The 21671-nt window shown below is 42.0% G+C and overlaps 1 long non-coding RNA gene and 1 other non-coding gene across 2 annotated transcripts; one reads left to right on the top strand and one right to left on the bottom strand.

Moving 5' to 3' along the window:
- The first annotated feature begins 585 nt into the window (after positions 1 to 585).
- Positions 586 to 1804, top strand: LOC133740830 (uncharacterized). The gene is made up of 4 exons (XR_009861452.1): positions 586 to 752; positions 849 to 933; positions 1034 to 1179; positions 1283 to 1804. It is a non-coding gene; the product is annotated as an uncharacterized LOC133740830 (long non-coding RNA).
- Positions 1805 to 5707: 3903 nt separating this feature from the next.
- Positions 5708 to 5814, bottom strand: LOC133741643 (small nucleolar RNA R71). The gene has a single exon (XR_009862076.1). It is a non-coding gene; the product is annotated as a small nucleolar RNA R71 (small nucleolar RNA).
- Between the last annotated feature and the right edge of the window lie 15857 nt (positions 5815 to 21671).

Below are 21671 nucleotides of genomic sequence, written 5' to 3'. Positions count from 1 at the left end.
TTTTAGAATTGAACTATCTGTTTGTATGAAATCAATCTGTATTTGATGTTTGTTTTAGAGTCTCACTATTTGTTTCTGCGGAATCAATCCATGTTAGAGATCGTTTTTTGTTTGAAATATGTGAATCTGGAATCTGAACGACCTTTTTGCATTCGAACTGTGAGTCTTTGAATCTTGAGGAAGCAGCTCTAAAAGATCATGCATTTTTGCATATCAGTACGGTCCCTGTGTTGGTTTTACTTTTATTTATTGGTTATAATTTGCTAAATAGAGGTTATCCATTTAGGACAAGTATGTACATGTAACAGCAGCAATGATACACATAGTTAGATGCGAGATACTTAGAAGTTAAATCATGTAAAGTGATATCAATTCTAAAATTTGATCATCAACTATTTTACCTTGCAGGGCCTGAACTCATGTCCATAAAGAAAGGAAAGTTTGTTTGATTTGAAGTTATTGAATCTGGGCCTGAAATTTGATCATCAGCTATTTTACCTTGCAGGGCCTGAACTCATGTCCATAAAGAAAGGAAAGTTTGTTTGATTTGAAGTTATTGAATCTGGTGAGAAATCCATCAAGCTAATTTGTCCGTCTCTAATGCAATCCCCATAATCATCTTAACTCGAATCATACTAACTTTTTGACACTACCATCACATCACCATCATGTCTGATTTCCTAACTTCTCTGATACTTCAAATCACAAACAAATCCTCTGCATTCCAAGGCCCACATCACTCATCCTCGCAGGTAATTCCTATAGTATGCATGGAATCAAATTTCTTAGCTACATCTTTGAATTCTATCAATACCAATAAATCTATTATTCTTTGTATCTGGAAGAAGAAAACAGAAGAAGAAGGAAGAAAAGAAGAAGAGGGGAACATGAACCTCTCAACGAAATCATCAACCTCAGCAGTCCAATACTAAGGTAAACTAATTCAATTTCTTGGTGATTGAATCTTGAATTTATTTTCATGATTGATCAAGTAGTTTGATTGATGTGATTCTTCGAATTTTGCATTTTATAGTTGTTTGTAGCTGTCCAACAAGTATGGAGTCTTCTAAAGAACTCCATGACTCTATACTTGAGGATGAAGCCAAGTTATACCCTTCTGTTAAACATGATGTATCCATTACTGTAATCGAAACAAGCTCTCATATTTTGGACATCTGAGTAAGACATATACATTTATGTAATTGATAGTATTGATCACGTTAACCATTGAAATTGATGTATACGCCAAATTTACTGTTATGTGCTTACTTTGCTGTTACAGGTTTAAGACAAGAGTCACAACATTTGGCAAAGAAAAGCTCTCCAGAGATGACATTCAAATTAAAAACTGGGACATACGATTTTCGCCATTGCTTTTATCTTTTAAATCTATGAATACAAAAAGGAATTCAAAGATTACTACTCTTTTGTAGTCTTTTCTTCAACTACATTGCAAAAAAACATCAACTACATTCAAGAAAATTTCTTAAATATGAATTGTCAAATTTGAGGATCAACTATTCTACCTTGCAGATACTGGTTTAAACAAGAAGGAAATCTCAAAGCGGTTTTTCATCAGCTCGCTATCTTGAAGCCGACATCCATCACACACTTCTCATTATCTTCTTTCACTCATTGTTTTAGTAAAATGTACACACAAATTTTGATTTCAACTTATTGATTCTAGTGAGAGAAATTCGTATAACATGTTTTAATCATATAGCTAAACATGTTAGACCATGTTACACGGATTTCTCCACCAAAATCAATAAGTTCAAATTAAAATTTGTGTGTACATGAAAACAATTGGTATTCAATTTTTTCTTGAGCAAAATTTTTCTTCATTACTAAACATAAATATTCCACTGTGTAATCTTATAAAATCAATCATATTATCATTTGTAAATGCGATTACTTTGTTAAACAATGACATATAAATTCCCGCAGAAAAGCGCGGGCACGCTTTCTAGTTATATACAATATTGAAGCAACAACTGTAAAAAGACTTTTCAATCCCCGGTAACGGCACAAAAAATTGATGGACTCGAATTGAGTTCTCAAAATTAACCCTGTTGACAATTGTTAGTATATAGCAAGTAGGGATCGTTCTATCTGGAGATTGAGGGTGCTTCTGTCATTTAAACGTCAAAGAAAGAAATATTAATTACAAGTATACAATATTTATAAAAAATACAAAGAAAAGGGGTTTTCGAATTGTTTTTATTTCTAATCTAAATTAAACTAATTACATTGATCAATCAAACCATGAAACAAAGATAATATGGATGGCAAAGATATATGATGTAGTTGATTCACACGCAATTTACGTGTGCTTATAGCTCTAACTATCTTGAAATTAGCGAATACTCAAGCATTATTTCGTATTATTATTTTGTTTTATTCATTGCCGGTCCATATGTCAAGAGAGTGAGTCAAGGAACATCTTGGAGGATGATCACCTCCTCTTGAGAGTCAAAGGTAGAGTCCATATAGGGCTTCAATCGGTGCCCATTTACCTTGAAAGGTTCCCCACCATTGAGGTTCTTGATTGCTATAGCGCCATGTGGGAAAACTTCAAATGGACCGCTCCACCTAGACCTCAACTTCTCGGGAAATAGCTTGAGCCTAGAATTGTATAGGAGAACCTTTTTCTTGGGAAGAAATGTCTTCTTCACCAAGTGTCGATCATGTATCACCTTGGTCTTCCCCTTAAACAATTTGGCACTTTCATATGCCTCTTCCCGAATCTCCTCCAACTCACAAAGATCAAGCTTCTGCTTCTCACCACTTGCTTCCAAGTCAAAATTCAAAAATTTGATAGGCCACATAGCTTTGTGCTCAAGCTCGACCGGAAGGTGACAATTCTTTCCATAGCATAAACGGAAGGGAGACATGCCGATAGGGGTCTTATATGCGGTCCGATAGGCCCATAAAGCATCATCAAGTTTAATGGCCCAATCCTTTCTAGAAGAGTTGACCGTCTTTTCCAATATCCGTTTAATCTCCCTATTTGACACCTTCACTTGACCAGAGGTTTGAGGATGGTAAGGTGTGGCAACCTTATGCTTGACCCCGTATTTCTTCAACAAAGCATCAAAAGTCCAGTTGATAAAATGTGTCCCACCATCACTAATGATAATCCTAGGAGTCCCAAATTGAGAGAAAATATGCTCCTTTAAGAACTTAGTGACTAGCTTGGAATCATTCTTCCGTGTGGCCTTGGCTTCAACCCACTTTGAAACGTAATCAGCCGCAACTATGATATATTCATTCCCATGAGACTTCAGAAAGGGTCCCATAAAGTCAATGCCCCAACAATCAAAAATCTCAACTCCCATAATGTTAGTGAGAGGCATTTGGTCCTTGGAGGATATATTCCCGGTCCTTTGGCATCTATCACATTGAAGAACAAAGGTATGGCAATCCTGAAATAATGTAGGCCAAAAGAAACCGGATTGAAGAATCTTGAAAGCTGTCCTCCTCCCACCAAAATGACCTCTGATAGGAGCATAATTATGCGATAATAATGATGTTAATTCCCATATTTACTTTGTTAGTTTATCTTATTTTCTGGTTAATTTAGTTGTTTTTATGTTTATTAGGTTTTCCGAAGTAAGGAAAGAAATAAGAGCAAAAGGAAGGAGATATGTGCAATTGATGGAGAATTGTGGACTCTTGATGAATCAAGGAAGCTTAAGGCAATATGAAGGAAAAGATATTCAGCAATTAATTCTCTTGGCTGCTCCTATTGGATAGAAGGATGTCAATGAATCCTAAATCAATCAGAACATTAGAACATTAATCAAGGAGTTAGAGTCCCAAAAGGAAAGAAGGAAAGAGTTATAAACTGAATAAAATCTCTCCTTGGACGTTCAAGAAAAGACAATCTCACATACGAAGAAGCATAGACGCACAAGAGCTTGAGAAGAAGAAGAACTACAACCTTGCCAGAAACGATCGATCGTTGAAATTCCCGAGATCGATCGTTGATCCGTATTTTCCAATTTTCTGATTTTTGTTTTCTTTTTTCTCCATGAACTCCTTTGTGTTTTTGATTCCCATTATGTGTAACTAAATTTCCAGTAGTTAGGGGGCAGTTGAAGCCCCTAGGCATGATCCATAACATGCCTTGACATTCAATTTGTTTTCCAATTAATAAAGTTGAGGTTTTGTTTACCGATTTCTCATTGATGAATTCTATGTTTGTGTGCTTTGGAGGCCTACTTAGTATGCATGCTAGGGTTCTAATACTTTGATTGTTTGATGCCTGGATCAATAGTTGGATTCCTCAAATTGTCTAGAGAAGTAATTGTTATAGTTTTCACTAGCAAGTAAACAAAACCCTAGGTTTAGCAAGGCTCTAAGTTATTTGCGATGCCTAGTGATTGCTCAAACTCTTTTTAGACTTAATGATCTCTGCATGTTTAATCTAATAAGCGTACCTTTAGGTTGCATTGCTTGGGAATAGTCTAGGTGTAGAGCACTTCCTGCCTAGCTAGCGTACAAAGTAAGAAAGAGTAATAGGTTGTGTTCAAACGTACCGAGCCAATCTGAGTGTCTTCAACTAAGTTAATTGGTAGTAAATTGGACAAAGTGTGTTGTTTGTGATTGTTGGGGGTGGATACTTCCTTCCTAGCTAGTTTCATTATCTTGATATCAACCAACTTCAAATCTGCTTCAATTTCGTTTTTCTTTCTGTTATCTGTTTTTCTGTATTTTATTTCCATAGAAAATCAACTCCGAAATTTACCAAATTTTGTGTACTGGACGACTTGTGTGTCTAGTACGTCTCTGTAAATTTTCATATTTTTCTGGGTTGTTTTGGTTAGATTCGTAGTTTTTCTTTTGACTTCTGTTCAGTAGGAACTGCAGTCACGTTTTTGTGACTTTTGTTGAAGCACTTAGTTTAACTTAATCCTCTGCGGGAGACCCTTATTTCTCTATACTACGATTGACATATTTGCAGGAGAATAAGGAAAATCAATAGATTTTAATTTAGCTATCAATTTTTGGCGCCGTGTCGCCGGGGATTACTTTTATTCTAATTGCTTCTACTAGTTTATTTAATTTGATTTTTGTTTTAGTTTCTTACTTAGTGTTTCTTTGTTTGTGTTTTTAGGTGTATGCTTACTCGTAGAACTGCTCAAGGAAATCTTACCCGCTTGGATTCAGAGATAGAACGCACTTGCAAGTCGAATAGGAAGCAAACGAAGGGAACTAGTTTGCCAATTCACGACACAACGGCGGGTTCTACTTCCTCACAAGGGGAGGAGGAGGAGAACACACCACCAAACTCACCTGCGCATTCAATTCACGAGGACGAAGAGGAACCCCCAAGACTCGACATGGCATTGAAGGATGCTTTTGTTCCGACAGCTTCAGAATCCCCCTCATGCATAGCTTACACACCACCGGGCAATGAAGCCTTCTCCATTCCTGTGCAGCTCCTTAACTCGTTGCCTAAGTACTCTGGCACACCATCTGAGGATCCTAATGTTCACATTAGGGAATTCTTAGATATTTGCAAGCTGCAAACCATTCAGAACATCCAACCAGAAGGACTCAGGTTACTTCTATTTCCCTTTTCTTTAAAAGATGATGCAAAACGTTGGTTGTACTCGTTACCTGCAGGTATCATCACAACTTGGGATGAAATGGTTAAGAAGTTTCTGAAACAATATTTCCCCGGCCCGCTCAACTGACAAAACGACTAAGGAGGGAGATTCAAAACTTCACTCAAAAGGATGGAGATACACTATATGAGGCATGGGAGGAATTTCAAGAGTTGCAGAGGAAGTGTCCCCATCACAACTTCAGTCTTAATGACCTTGTCCAATTTTTCTATGATGGATTGGACATAGCTAATAGGGGCAGCGTTGATTCTGCGTGTGGAGGGACTTTCATGAATAAAACCGGTCAAGAAGCATATAATCTGATTGATGATTTGGCCGACAACAATAGACAATTCTACACAAGGGATAAACGTACAAGAGGACGAGGAGTGTATGAAGTCGATTCAAGGAACCAAATGGTGGCTGTGGAAAGAAAGATTGACATGTTAATGAATGCCTTAGGCAATGGCATTAAGGCAACACCTCAGGTATGCTCTATTTGTTCCTATTCTGATCATACTACTGATAGATGTCCTATGTCTGCTATGTCTGAGGAACAGGTGAATTACATGGGGCAACAAAGGCCCAAATATGACCCTTACTCGAACACGTACAATCCGGGATGGAAGGATCACCCAAACTTCCGTTGGGGCGGTAATGACAACGTGGTTCGACCTACTCAAGGCGTCTACAATGGACCACCTGGATTCCAACAAGGGGCTAGGCAGCAAGTCTATCAACAAACTCCTCCTCAACAATCCTCAAGCAAGTCCTTGGAAGAACTAGTGAAGGAGATGACTCTGAACACCGCATCTTTCCAAAAGGACACCGCAACTTTCATCCAAAGGACTGAGATTCAGTTTCAAAAGCAAGATGCCTTAGCTCAGCAACATGGACAAGCTATCAAGAACTTGGAAAGGCAAGTTGGGCAACTTGCAACGGTGATGCAAATTACTAGACCTCCTGGCACCCTCCCTAGCACAACCATTCAAAATCCTAAGGATGGGAGCATAGCTGAGCTCAATTCAATCACTTTAAGGAGTGGTAGACAATTGGAAGAAGTCTCTGGGCACCAAAGAACATCCAAGAAAGATCAAGAAGAGAAGGAGGAGCAAAGAAATACGAAGGAGGAAAAGAAAATCGTCGCTGGTGAAAAAAAAGATCGATCTCACGGGGGCTAATCAGAATGTTCATGTTTTTTCCCCTCCAAAGGTAAAAGATCCTACTCCTCCTAAGTTGGTTACTTCATGTATTCCTTTTCCTCGCATGTTCATGAGCTCTAAGAAAGAACAAGAAGAGAAGGATGTCTTGGAAACTTTCAGTAAAGTCCAAGTGAACATCCCTCTTCTGGATGCCATCAAGCAAGTACCTCAGTATGCCAAATTCCTTAAGGAGCTATGCACCAAAAAGAAAAAGTTCAATGGGAATGAGATAGTGGCCCTTAGTGAAGAAGTCTCAGCTGTTCTTCAAAGAAAGCTTCCACCTAAACTTAAGGATCCCGGACGCTTCACGATTCCATGCACCATAGGTGCACAGAGGTTTGATCATGCTTTACTGGATTTAGGAGCTTCGATTAATTTAATGCCATATTCTGTGTTTTCAACTCTTAAACTAGGTGAGCTAAAGGAGACAAAGGTGATCATTGAGCTAGCTGATCGCTCAATAGCCTATCCTAGGGGAGTAATTGAAGATGTACTAGTACGTGTGGATGGATTAATTTTGCCTGCAGACTTCTTTGTTCTTGAGATGGAGGAAGCGCCTATGCCTACATCATTACCATTAATTTTGGGGCGCCCATTCATGGCCACAGCTCACACCAACATTGATGTGTTCAGAGGCACTTTGAGTATGGAGGTTTTTGGGGAGACAGTGACGTTCAAGGTGTTTGAACCCTTGAAGCCTCAAATTAATGAGCAAGATCTTTTAGGTGATGGTGGGAAAATAAGAGAAGATGTTCGATTCCTTAGAACTTGGACATCACTTAAAGTCAAGGCAAGGGATCTCGGCGATTCGGAGTTGTTAGCAGTGACAAGCAATGGTCATTCTCTACCAATTGTCGAGGAAGAGGTGGCTACAACCATGCATAAGAGTCCAAATGAAACCATGGCTGCTCACCAAGCAATTCCATGTCATGAAGGTAAGTCTATATTCTGTAATGAATTTGTTCCTTTAGCTAATAGAGAGAGTGTGAGTGTTGATGATAGGTGGCTTCGTGGGGATTTTAAGCCAAGCAAGGGCTATCTTCTGACCAAATCTCCTTCCTCAAGTGGTTTCACTGAGTCTCCATTGAAGAGAACTTCAAGTGGTGATCCCCCATATCCACCTGATCCAAATAAAAAATCATTCATGAAGAAAATGGCAAAATTTCTTGCGAAGTCTTCGAAAGGAGGCTTCTTTACCTTTGCCTAATTGTTGGTGGTACCGTCAGGCTGAAGACGTTAAAACAAGGGCTTGTTGGGAGGCAACCCAAACTTTTTCGTTTTTAATTTGATTCTTGTTAGTTCGTTTTAATATGTTTTGTGAGTGTGCAGGTGTACCCATTAAGAAAGGCTAGGAAGTTACACTTTCCTGCTCGAAAACAGAGTGCCGGCTGTGCAGTCAGTCAACTTTGGCTGGCTCCAGTTTTTAGCTCAGAAGGAAACAGCAGACGTGCCATATATGCATAGAAATATCTATGAGTCTAGTTTTTTTATGTTTTTACAGAACTGGATTCGGAGTTCTGATGTGTTCCCAGTTTCACTTTGAGTACAGCAAGGTCAGTCCAGCAAAGCAGGAACTTGCGCAGTTGGGTCATATAAAAGGCAAAACAGGAATACTTTCGGGGGTCCAATGAGGACAAACCTTATATGCACTTAAAGCTTGAGATGTCTACTTCAAAATTTATCTAGAGCATCATCTCCATTGGAGCACCATAACCCTTCAGAATTGAGGTTGGCATGGGTAAAGGTCCTTTTCTCAGCTTTTCTGTGCAAAATTCTGTTTTTCTTCTAACTTTGCAGGGCTGCCATTTTCAATCTATTTGGAGTAAGGAGATGTGCCACATATGCACGGACAGCTTGTAACACCAATTTTCAGCTCTCAGTAGCAGCTCATCCATCAGGCTGTCCCTACAGAAGTTACAAGGGCTGGAAGTTGGCCTCATGACGCAAAATTGCGAAGTTGGAAAGTGCAATTTTCCTTCCTTCTCTCCTTTTCACCCCATCATCACTTCTTTTGGAGTCCATATAGCACGGAGCTTACATTCTGGGAGTCGAGGCCTTGTGCCTTGCAGATGGTGTCTAACTTTGGTCTTCTCCAAAGGTCGTGAGCAGTGGAAGATCTACAAGGGGGAGCTTTTTTATAACCTTTCTTATCTTCCTACTTGCCCTCTTTTGGATTTTCTTTCTCTATGGTTTCCTTGTGCATTGTGCGTTATATTGCCATACATTGAGGACAATGTGTAATTTAAGTATGGGGGAGGGAAATACAAATTTGTCAATTTGCTTTTGAGTCGTTCTTTGTTTACCAAAAAAAAAAAAAAAAGAGTCTAGTTTTGGGTTTTATTTTTTTTCAAAGTCTTAGGAGTCTTCCAACTCTATGATAAGCATGAACTTTCGGATTTATATTTTGGTCACAAAAGGAATGCAGGCATGTGTTAGATTCTTGATTTCAAATAATTGTTAATAGATTTTGATGATTATTGTGCTTGATTTTTATACATTGATGGTTGGATTAATGTAACACTTGAGAATTGATGGATGCATGCTATGACAGGTTAAACTTGATTTAAACCCTTGTGAGCTTTTGAGCGTGTATATGTGCTATTTCTTTTCTGAGTGCTTAGTATAGAATCATCTTATTTTCTTGACGAGGATTTTGCATGATCTCATGTTTTATTCATCTTGGTTGAGACTCGGATTCGACTTGCATATTTTATAAGGACAAATGCTAGAACTTGCCCCAAAGCCTCTTGAAGCGTATAGTTGAATTGCATGATGGATGGGAAGGGATAAAGGCACTAGGATCACCACCATAGCCAAATTAACCTGTGTTCCTTTTATGCACACAAGATGTGCAGTCCCCTAGTTAACCCCCTTGAGCCTACATTAAGCCTTTTGTTTCATCACCACAAATTCCTTAACCCTAAGCTTAGTATAGATGTATCATTACCCTATCCTAAGGAATTAGTGGAGCAAATATTTTTAGAGATATATTTATGTTCGAGGTACTTTTGTAAGCAAGTGTGGGGGTAAGACTTGTCCATATAAAAAATATATGTATGCCGAAAAGAAAAAGGAAAAGAAAAAAACTGAAAAAAAATAAGTATAAGGCAAAAGCAAAAAAAAGGTGTGAATGGATTTTAGTCCCCCTTTTGTGAATAAGGAGTTTATTTTGAATTGAAGGCCTGTTCAAGAAAATGTGGTCTTTGTCCTATTTCACAAGTGTTAAAAGAAAGGTTTAGAATGAAGCAGTAGCCCAAAAAGATGACATCTGGCCTTGAAAAAATTATTTGCTTCATGTTCGACGATTGATTACCTTGAAGAGTTTCAAGATTCTTTTATCTCTTATGTTCTTCTAGTGCTCCACTAGGTTCTTTAAGATCTTTGAATTTCCTATCCTTTCTTTCTTGATCTAACCTTAACCCTTGGCCCCATTACAACCCTGAATAAAGACCTTGTTGATCTTTGAAGTTGTGCATTCGATTTGTGGAGACTTGTGTGGAGGGGTGAGCATATGGTGTCACTGGTCTTTCGTCCGAGTTTTGGCATTCCAATCGTGGGATCACATGTAAAAAAAAATCAGAAAAAGCCTTTATTTCTTGTTATCATATGTGAGCTATTTGTTTGTCTTATTACATCATTCCTCTCACATATAACTTGAGTGAAATATATGCTTATACATCAAGTCAGAAAATCATGAGTGAAAAGAAATTGAGAGCATCTTTGTGAGAAATTGAGTTGACGCTTGTTTGACCCATGAATAAGTTGGTTCTCCTTTGTTGCATTAGTTTGATTGTCCTTGTATTATAACTTTAGCACTATGGTTATCAAAATAAATTAGCTTTTAAGTGAGGTTGTGAATTCTGACATATGATTGCTTGAATCTTGTTGACCATACTTGTGGGCATTATAAGTTCTCTGAGATGTTTGGAAGACATTAGGTCTGTGTCTTTTGTCCTAGTTAGTTCTTTGTTTGCTAGGGACCAGCAAAGCCTAAGTGTGGGGGTATTTGATAGGAGCATAATTATGCGATAATAATGTTGTTAATTCCCATATTTACTTTGTTAGTTTATCTTATTTTCTGGTTAATTTAGTTGTTTTTATGTTTATTAGGTTTTCCGAAGTAAGGAAAGAAATAAGAGCAAAAGGAAGGAGATATGTGCAATTGATGGAGAATTGTGGACTCTTGATGAATCAAGGAAGCTTAAGGCAATATGAAGGAAAAGATATTCAGCAATTAATTCTCTTGGCTGCTCCTATTGGATAGAAGGATGTCAATGAATCCTAAATCAATCAGAACATTAATCAAGGAGTTAGAGTCCCAAAAGGAAAGAAGGTAAGAGTTACAAACTGAATAAAATCTCTCCTTGGACATTCAAGAAAAGACGATCTCAGATACGAAGAAGCATAGACGCACAAGAGCTTGAGAAGAAGAAGAACTACAACCTTGCCAGAAACGATTGATCGTTGGAATTCCCGAGATCGATCGCTGATCCGTATTTTCCAATTTTCTGATTTTTGTTGTCTTTTTTCTCCATGAACTCCTTTGTGTTTTTGATTCCCATTATGTGTAACTAAATTTCCAGTAGTTAGGGGGCAGTTGAAGCCCCTAGGCATGATCCATAACATGCCTTGACATTCAATTTGTTTTCCAATTAATAAAGTTGAGGTTTTGTTTACCGATTTCTCATTGATGAATTCTATGTTTGTGTGCTTTGGAGGCCTACTTAGTATGCATGCTAGTGTTCTAATACTTTGATTGTTTGATGCCTGGATCAATAGTTGGATTCCTCAAATTGTCTAGAGAAGTAATTGTTATAGTTTTCACTAGCAAGTAAACAAAACCCTAGGTTTAGCAAGGCTCTAAGTTATTTGCGATGCCTAGTGATTGCTCAAACTCTTTTTAGACTTAATGATCTCTGCATGTTTAATCTAATAAGCGTACCTTTAGGTTGCATTGCTTGGGAATAGTCTAGGTGTAGAGCACTTCCTGCCTAGCGTACAAAGTAAGAAAGAGTAATAGGTTGTGTTCAAACGGACCGAGCCAATCTTAGTGTCTTCAACTAAGTTAATTGGTAGTAAATTAGACAAAGTGTGTTGTGTGTGATTGTTGGGGGTGGATACTTCCTTCCTAGCTAGTTTCATTATCTTGATATCAACCAACTTCAAATCTGCTTCAATTTCGTTTTTCTTTCTGTTATCTGTTTTTATGTATTTTATTTCCATAGCAAATCAACTCCGAAATTTACCAAATTTTGTGTGCTGGACGTCTTGTGTGTCTAGTACGTCTCTGTAAATTTTCATATTTTTCTGGGTTGTTTTGGTTAGATTAGTAGTTTGTGTTTTGACTGCGTTCAGTAGGAACTGCAGTCACGTTTTTGTGACTTTTGTTGAAGCACGTAGTTTAACTTAATCCTCTGCGGGAGACCCTTATTTCTCTATACTACGATTGACATATTTGCAGGAGAATAAGGAAAATCAATAGCTTTTAATTTAGCTATCAACCTCCACATAAAGATGCGTGGCACAATGAGATAATCTTTGGGGCTTCTCACTGAGGAATACAACGTCTAATCACTTGGTCTTTGCCCACTTTCCACTATACTCTCAAGTCATATGTTGTGCTTTATCAACTTCATAGTCATATATATAATCAGTTCTCCGAGGGTTATGGTTGGAAAAGCTAATACCGAGCTTTCTTTATGTTTGAGCATATGAGTTTAAGTTAATTGATTTTTGGCTATTAATTACAATTAATTCGCTTGAGGACAAGCAAAGTTCAAGTGTGGGGGTGTGATTATACGCATTTATATGCGTGTAATTATATCTAAAGCACTAGAAATAAACCAATCCTCATGTCTATTAAAATGTGATTAATTTACTTTTGTTTATTTTGTAGAAAATAAGCGGAGTTGCGGAAACGAGAGAAAATTGTGTGAAATTGGAGTTTCCGACAAAAGTGTAGAATAGCTGTAAATCTTATGTAATTATGATTCTTATTTATTTAGGTTATCATGTAATTATAGGAATGATTGTTTCCTATTAGGGTTAGACTACTCCTCTTGTCCTTGTATATATACCCCTTTGTGGGATGAATAGAATCATTATTGAAAACCCTAAATCAAAGTATTCTTTTCTACTTGGTATCAGAGCAGGTTCAATCCTTTGAACTTGCCTGCATCCTTTGAATCTTGAATCCTGAATCCTGAATCCTGAATCCTGAATCCCAAAGCACACCACAAACCGCTGCGTACCACCACCATTAAAATCAAGTCATCCCTGAATTTTTTGAAACCCTAGAAAAACCAAACCTAAAAAAAAAAACCCCAAATTCCTCCATGGCCGGACCTGCAATTGAAGGCGAACAGTCAAATCCCGAGAAGACAATGGTGTCTGCCTCACCGATCATCCATCACCACTACACCACCCAACAAGACAATTCTGCTTTCCCCACAAGTGTTGTCTTGAATGAATCCAACTACACCATATGGGCTCCTCTTATGCGAATGCGCATTGGAGCACGAGGGAAGGTTGGTTATCTGACCAGAGTAAAGGCTGAACCCGCCATGAATTCTGCAGAGTATGAAGCTTGGGCCACAGACAATGAAAAGGTGAAAAGTTGGCTAATTGACTCCATGGAATCCTCTCTCATGAACCGGTATATTCGTCTTCCTACTGCGAAAGATATTTGGGAAGCTGTAGAGAAAACCTTTTATGATGATTCTGATGAAACCCGAATCTTTGAGTTGAATAAAAAGTGTTTTGAAGCAAAGCAGAATGGAAGGCCCATTCCGACCTACTACAATGAGTTAGTGGCAATGTTCCAGGAGATTGATCAAAGGGTGGCCTCTCAACATGATAATGTTGCAGCTGTCGTTCAAGAAACTTCAGCAATGTCCCGGATGTGTGTTCACTTGTTTTTGAGTGGCCTTGACCCAGAGTATGATCAGGTGCGTGGAGAAATCCTACGCAAGGAGCCTAAATTCTCCTTGGAGCAGAGCTATGCTTACATTCGCAAGGTGCAATCAGAGAAACAAGCTATGGGGCGTTCGGTACCTACCGAATCTTCTGTTATGGCCGTTCAACGCCGACCAGGTCCTCCTCCAGGCTTCTCAGGTCCTTCTCCACGCCGTCCTCATGACAAACCAAACCCATACGCAAACAAAAAATGTGTTGTCTGTGGGGAAGTAGGTCATACCAAGGACCGGTGCTATGAAGTGATTGGCTACCCTGATTGGTGGGACTTCACCAGGAAACCGTGAAAGAATACGGGCAAGGCGGCTATTGCTACTACAGAGGAAGAGCATCTCGACAATGCCTCCGCTAATGTAGCGCAGTCAGGTATGAAGGGTAAGGCTACTTTGAATAATACATGGATAATTGATACATGTGCATCTGATCATATGACCAATGACCCTAGTCTTGTGAAAAACCTTAGACGTTCCTCTCAAAATATTGTCTCTACTGCTGATGGTACTCCAACTCCGGTCACCGGAGAAGGTTCTATTGTTGTATCTGATACCTTAACCCTTGAATCTGTCCTTGTTGTTCCCTCACTAGCTTATAATCTCCTCTCTGTTGGTCAGATTATTTTAGCACTTGCATGTATTGTGACCTTCTATCCATCCTTCTGTGTGTTTCAGGACATTCTGACTCGGCGGATTCTTGGTTATGGTGTTAGAAGGGGAAAATTATACTACCTGGATCTGACAGAGACTGGAGAAAACCAGAAGCATCTTTTGGGGCAAGCTAATCAGATTAATGGGGTAGAGAATGCAAAGGAAGCAGTATGGTTATGGCATCGCCGTTTAGGTCATCTATCTTTTAGTTATCTTAAGAAGCTGCAACCTCATTTGTTTTCGGTTGTCAGTGATTTGGATTTCCATTGTGACATTTGTGAACTGGCCAAGAGCCACCGTATTTCATATTCACCAAGTCTTAATAAAAGTCCTGTTCCTTTTATGAAAATTCACTCTGATGTCTGGGGTCCTGCAAAGATTCCTTCTCTTTCTGTAGCTCGATATTATGTCACATTTATTGATGATTGTACTCGCATGACGTGGGTGTCATTACTGAAGAATAAGAGTGAAGTATTTGGGTTGTTTACCGAATTTCACAAAATGGTGACCACTCAGTATCAACAATCCATCAGAGTGTTTCAATCTGACAATGGTGGAGAGTTTGTGAATGGCCCTATGATTGAATTTTGCCGGTCACAGGGGATTCGTCATCAAACCTCCAACTCTTATACTCCTCAACAGAATGGTTTGGCAGAATGGAAGAACAGGCAGTTGATGGAAGTTGTTCGGGCTTCATTGTTTGGCATGAATGTACCTCGGTCTTATTGGGGAGAAGCAGTGAAGTCAGCCGCATACCTCATCAATCGTACTCCTTCCCGGGTAATTGAGTTTCAGAATCCTCATCAACAGCTTCATACACTCTTGACCATCCCCTCTATGCCTAATTTGGAACCCCGAGTGTTTGGGTGCACTGCTTATGTTCATATACCAAAGCCACACCGGAGCAAACTTGATCCCCGTGCAACGAAGTGTATGTTTGTAGGTTATGCCGAGTTTCAGAAGGGCTACAGATGTTATGATCCACTCACTAATACAATACATACATCTCTTGATGTCTCATTCCGTGAATCTGAGCCATATTACTCAGGGGGAGCTTCTCAGTCTTCCCTTCAGGGGGAGAAAGGTTGTGAAGGGAATCATTGTTCTATTATTGACTTTGATGTCTTTGAAGACTTGGAAAATTTGGAGGAACAATTTGAAGGTAGAAATTCTGGAATAGAGAATGCAACTGCCGAACAGAGTGTTGTGACTTCCGAAACAGAGAATGCGACTGCCGAACAGAGTGTTGTGAATTCCGAAACAGAGAATGCGACTGCCGAACAGAGTGTTGTAACTTCCGAAACAGAGAATGCAACTGCCGAACAGAGCGTTGTGAATTCCGAGATAGAAGAGACGACTTTTCTGGATAGTTTGAATCAAAATCAAGATGTATCTGAAGCTCACACACAAGATATTCCCCCTTCTACATCACCAACCGAAGATTCCACTCAGAATGATCCACCTCAGGTACCCCTAAACTTTAATGAGTCTTCTGGGTTAGAAAGTGTCGAACCTAGGAAATCACAAAGGGTTACCAAGGGAATTCCTAAGAAACAATATGAACCAGATATCAAAGCCAAAGCTAAATACCCTATAGCTAATTTTATGTCTAACCATAGGATTTCTGGGTCACATGCACTTGTTGTTGATCAATTATCTACTGTATCTATTCCTAGTAACGTGCAGGATGCATTGATGGATCCAAAATGGACAAAGGCGATGAATGAAGAATTGGAAGCTCTTCAAAAGAATGCAACATGGGAGCTAGTATCTATGCCGGTTGGAAAGAAGACTGTAGGATGTCGTTTGGTATTTACTGTGAAGCTTAATGCAGATGGAACTATTAATAGATACAAGGCGAGGTTGGTTGCCAAAGGATATACACAACGCTATGGGATTGATTATGAGGAGACTTTTGCACCTGTGGCAAAGATTAATACTGTCCGGATTCTAATCTCACTTGCAGCAAACAAAGATTGGCCCTTACACCAGTTTGATGTGAAGAATGTGTTCCTTAATGGGAATTTAGAGGAAGAAGTGTACATGGATGTGCCTCCTGGTGTTAAGAATTACCCAAGTGAAGTTGGCAAGGTGTGTAAGTTGAGGAAATCGTTGTATGGCCTAAAGCAATCTCCAAGAGCCTGGTTTGGGAGATTTTCAAAGTCCATGAGAGCCTTTGGATACAAACAGAGCAATTCTGACCATACCTTGTTTATCAAGCACAAGAATGGTAAGATTACAACTCTTATTGTGTATGTTGATGACATGATTGTTACAGGGGATGATCCAAAAGAGATGAATGAGTTGCAAAAGTATCTGTCAAAGGAGTTTGAAATGAAGGATCTGGGGCAACTGAAGTATTTTCTGGGTATTGAAGTTGCGAGGTCTAAGAAGGGAATTTCACTGTCACAGAGGAAGTATGTTCTTGACTTACTTGCTGAAACGGGGATGCTGGACTGCAGTCCAATTGAGACACCCATTGAGATGAATCACAGACTTGCCATTTATCCTGATCAAGTTCCAACTGATAAAGGAAGGTATCAACGTCTTGTAGGAAGATTGATTTATCTTTCACATACTAGACCTGATATTGCTTATGCTGTGAGTGTTGTCAGTCAGTTTATGCATTGTCCTAGTGAAGAACATATGGATGCAGTTTTTCAGATTTTGAGGTATTTGAAGATGGCGCTAGGTAAAGGATTACTGTTTGAGAAAAAGGATGAATTGGAAGTTGTGGGATACACAGATGCAGATTGGGCTGGTGATAAAACTGACTGTACCTACATGTACGTTGCAAAGCATAATTAGCTATAATCAGACACACTCATCGTACCGCCAGAGATACCAACTACCGTCAAAGGAGTAACCCACAGATAGGCAGCCAGGCGGGCCACGGCCTGAGCACAAGCGTTCCCCGGGATCAACGCTGACGCGCCGCCACGCACTCTGCCAAGACGGCATCAGAAGCTACTGGAACTGGGAAACTGAAGCATATCAGTCCCACATCGAAAACAAGGAGAAGATCAGACCTCTCCTCACCTATAAAAGGTCCTCTCTTCTCCCTTCATTATGGACGCATTAACTACTCGTTTATTATTGTATTGCCTATATGCATCAACTGACTTAGGCATCGGAGAAGTGAAGACCGCCCAACGCGGTCTCCCTCTGACGCCCTGTCTTTCATTTGGCAACCAGCAGGAATCACCAAGTATACAGAGTAGCGGTCCGCCTGCCGGACCCGCGTTAAACGAAGGCTTGGCTACCGCCAGACTTTGAGCATTAACATTGGCGCCGTCTGTGGGAATCCTTGAACAAGAGGTCATCCCATCACAATTACCATGACTAGCGGTAGCGGGGGAAACACCCATGAGCAGGCAGACCAGTCCGCCATCCCCCAACCATCCAATCCAGCGGTAGGTGTTAACCGCGCACTATTCAACACCCCAACTAACCCTGGCGGTGAGACGGATCCAGGCAGCAGCCGCCCACCAGGCCAGGACCTCGCCGCCATGTACGAGTTGGCACTGGCAGACCTTCACAAGGCAAACAGAGAACGTGAAGAGGAGCGCAGAGAGAAGACCGAGGCCCAAAAAAAGGTGGCTGCGCTGATGTCACGTTTTGATGACCTGAAAAGGACGTTGGAAAGAACCGCCAACCCGGTACAGAGCGAGCACTCGCATAGCACAAGGCGTAGTCATCCCAACGCTGGTACATTGGGACTAGAACCAGTCGTACAGATGCAGGTCCCGCTGGACCCCCCCGAACTACTAGGGATGGGACCGCCGCCCGTTCCCCAACTCATGTTGGAGCAGGAGGCAGAGTCGGTACCACGCACCAACCGCTCGGAAATTAGGGCAAGAACTGAGGGTGATCCGCCTGCGCCAAGGCATAGGCAGACCCAGCGGAGTACATACGCCGGACCCGCCGGCGACGCAACAGCCCAAATCCTGGAGAGGATGCAGCAGTTGGAACAAAGGTTGGTCCGGGCAGAGTCGGGCGCCGCGCCGTCAACTCAAAGTCCACTTTTCACGTCCAGACCAGGGCCCTTCACCGCTGCAATCCTACAAGCTATCAGGCCTGCGTACGCAAAAACTCCAAAGATGTCGCATTACAGCGGTACAACCGACCCCTTCGTCCACATGGACACCTTCAAAAAGGTCACCAACAACAAGGGATTTGACGACCCCACCCTCTGCCACTTGTTCAGCGAAACACTGGACGGAGAGGCAATGAATTGGTTCTTCGAATGTCCGCCAGGATCCATTGACTCATTCAACGCACTGTCACATACCTTCCTCTCCCGGTTCATCTTATTGTCCGCCGGACATCATAACACGAGTCAGCTGTTCAGCGTCAAACAGGGAGAGAATGAGTCACTCAAGGCATTCGTCACAAGGTGGCGAGCGGCGGCATCTCAGTGCCGCGATCTGGACAAATCGATGGCATCGGCGGCCTTCAAGCAAGGACTCCTCAAAGGGCCGTTCCTCTATCACCTCAACTACAATCATCCAAATGCGGCATATGACCATATCATGAGTGAGGCGGTCATTCACGCCCAGGCGGAATTCATTACATATGGAGAAGTCCCACCGCCACCGGTAACGCCAGCAAAGGCCACACAGCCTACCTCCAGTCATGAAACCGTTAATAAGGTACCCGCCGCATCACCAACTGACAAGAAGAGGGAATGGCCATAGGGCCACTACCAGAACAAGCGACAGAAGGATCAATACCACAAGGGAAACCGCCCAACCCAGGAAGATAACCGCAACAGACAATTGGAGTCTTCTCAACGGTATGCAGTGTTCACGGTCCTCACAACCTCGTACGAGGAAATATACAATCAGTGCAAGGATCAGATCCCGCCACCTCCTCCAGCAAAATACCCAAGGACGGGCAAACCCAAAAACACCGGCAGATGGTGCAGATACCATGAGGACAGCGGCCACAATACCAACAGCTGCAACGCACTCAAGACGGCAATTGAGACCTTGTACCGTGAAGGCAAGATGGAACAGTTCAAGGTGCGCCAACCGCCACCAGTGATCGCCAACGTAGAGACGTTGGGCCGCATTAACACAATCGACGGCGGTGCTCCAATCACGGGCTTGTCTCACAGAGCCAGGAAGCGTTACGCACGCATTAATCACCCAAAGGAAGTCTGCAATATCCGTTACGAGAGATCCGCCAAAATCCCAAAGGTAGGTTGGGAACCTATTACATTCTCTGAGGAGGAAGAGCGCGGGGTGCACCTACCCCATGATGACCCCTTCTTGGTCGACGCCATTCTTGGTAGGTTCTCAGTGGGGAGAATATTGGTAGATAGCGGGTCCGCTGTCAACGTCATCTTCAGCGGTTGCTACAGCCATCTCAAGCGGAATAACAAGTTGCTCCAGGATCATGAGCCACTGCTCAGCTTCTCTGGTGACGTCACACAGCCGCTCGGTTCTGACTACATGTGGTTGACTATTGGCACTAGTCCGTGTATGGCGGAGGTACATACAGAATTTATAATCGTTGATTGTCTCAGCTCATATAATGCCATCCTCGGACGACCGGCGCTCAACAAGCTTAAGTGCATTATCGCCGGATACATGCTTCTCATGAAGTTCCCCACACCTAACGGCACAGGCAGTGTGAGGGGAAGCCAGCAGTTGGCACGCGAGTGTTATTCAACGACTATGGCGCGGTCAACACGCCGCCATGATGTCCTAACGGTGGGAAACCGGGCACCGCCACCAAATATCTTCGAGGACCCTAGGGATGAGGAGGAGAGGTATGTGAGGAAGGAGCCGGTCAACCCGGACACATCCTTGAAAGTTGTCTGCATCTCGGACGAGCACCCTGAGCGGACAGTCCGCATAGGCGCCCAACTAGATCCAGAAGTAGAGGCAGAACTCATTCAATTCCTACGTCATAACGCCTCCGTCTTTGCATGGTCCTACGCGGACATGCCAGGTATCTCCCCTGAGATTATCACTCATAAACTGACCATCAAACCCTCTTTTTATCCCATCAAGCAGAAGCGGAGGGCCTTCGATGAAGAAAAATACCGGGCAATCGGAGAAGAGGTCGCCAAACTCCAGGACATTGGATTCATCCGCCAAGTCGTCTATCCCCAGTGGATCTCAAATTTGGTGGTGGTCAAAAAGCCCAGCGGCAAGTGGCGGATGTGTGTTGACTTCAAAAACCTCAACAAGGCATGCCCAAAGGATAGTTTCCCGCTACCCCGTATCGATCAGCTGGTCAATTCCACCGCCGGACATGAGCTCCTCAGCATGATGGACGCCTTCTCCGGGTACAATCAGATCAAAATGCACCCCAGCGACCAGGAATGCACAACCTTCACCTCCGACAAAGGCCTCTACTGCTACAATGTCATGCCTTTCGGTCTGAAGAACGCCGGTGCCACCTACCAGCGGTTGATGAACGCCATGTTCGCGGAGCATCTGGGAAAAATCATCGAGGTCTACGTGGACGACATGCTAGTTAAGAGCATAAAGGCCGGCGGACATGTGGCAAACCTCAGGATCATAGTAACCATTCTCTTGGCCTATGGTATGCGCCTCAACCCGGAAAAATGTTTCTTCGCAGTCACCGCTAGCAAATTCCTGGGATACATTGTCAGCGAGCGGGGCATCGAGGCTAACCCAGACAAGGTCCAGGCCATCCTTGACCTGGCGGACCCTGAGTATAAGGTGCACGTCCAGTGCCTCCAGGGTAAGTTAACCGCCCTTTCTCGATTCATCTCTCGACTCACTGATAAGTGTGCCCCATTCTTGAAACTCCTCAAAACAACGCACAAGAAGGTCATCGACTGGAATCCAGAATGTCAGGCGGCGTTTCAGGGCCTGAAAGAATATCTGGCGGCAGTCCCACTCCTCTCCGTCCCTGTCCAAGGAGAAACCCTGTTCATATACCTAGCGGTATCCGTATCAGCGGTAAGTTGCGCAATTGTCCGAAGGGAAGGCCAAGATGAGCTCCCGGTTTTCTACGCCGGCAGAGGCATGAACGGAGCGGAGACAAGGTATCCTCCCTTGGAACAACTGGCCCTTGCACTTATCGTTGCCGCCAGGCGCCTCCGCTAGTACTTCCAGGCCCACACGATCCATGTGTTAACAAATCAACCGCTGAGACAAGTAATGCAGAACCCTGAACACTCGGGGCGCCTCAGCAAGTGGGCCATCGAGCTCAGCGAGTTCGACATAGAATACAAACCAAGAACCGCCATGAAGGGCCAG

Source organism: Rosa rugosa, chromosome 3 (genome assembly GCF_958449725.1).
Source record: "Rosa rugosa chromosome 3, drRosRugo1.1, whole genome shotgun sequence".
NCBI classification, from domain to species: domain Eukaryota; kingdom Viridiplantae; phylum Streptophyta; class Magnoliopsida; order Rosales; family Rosaceae; genus Rosa; species Rosa rugosa.
Note: the sequence above shows the minus strand (reverse complement) of the source record. Positions and strands in the feature narration are given on the sequence as shown.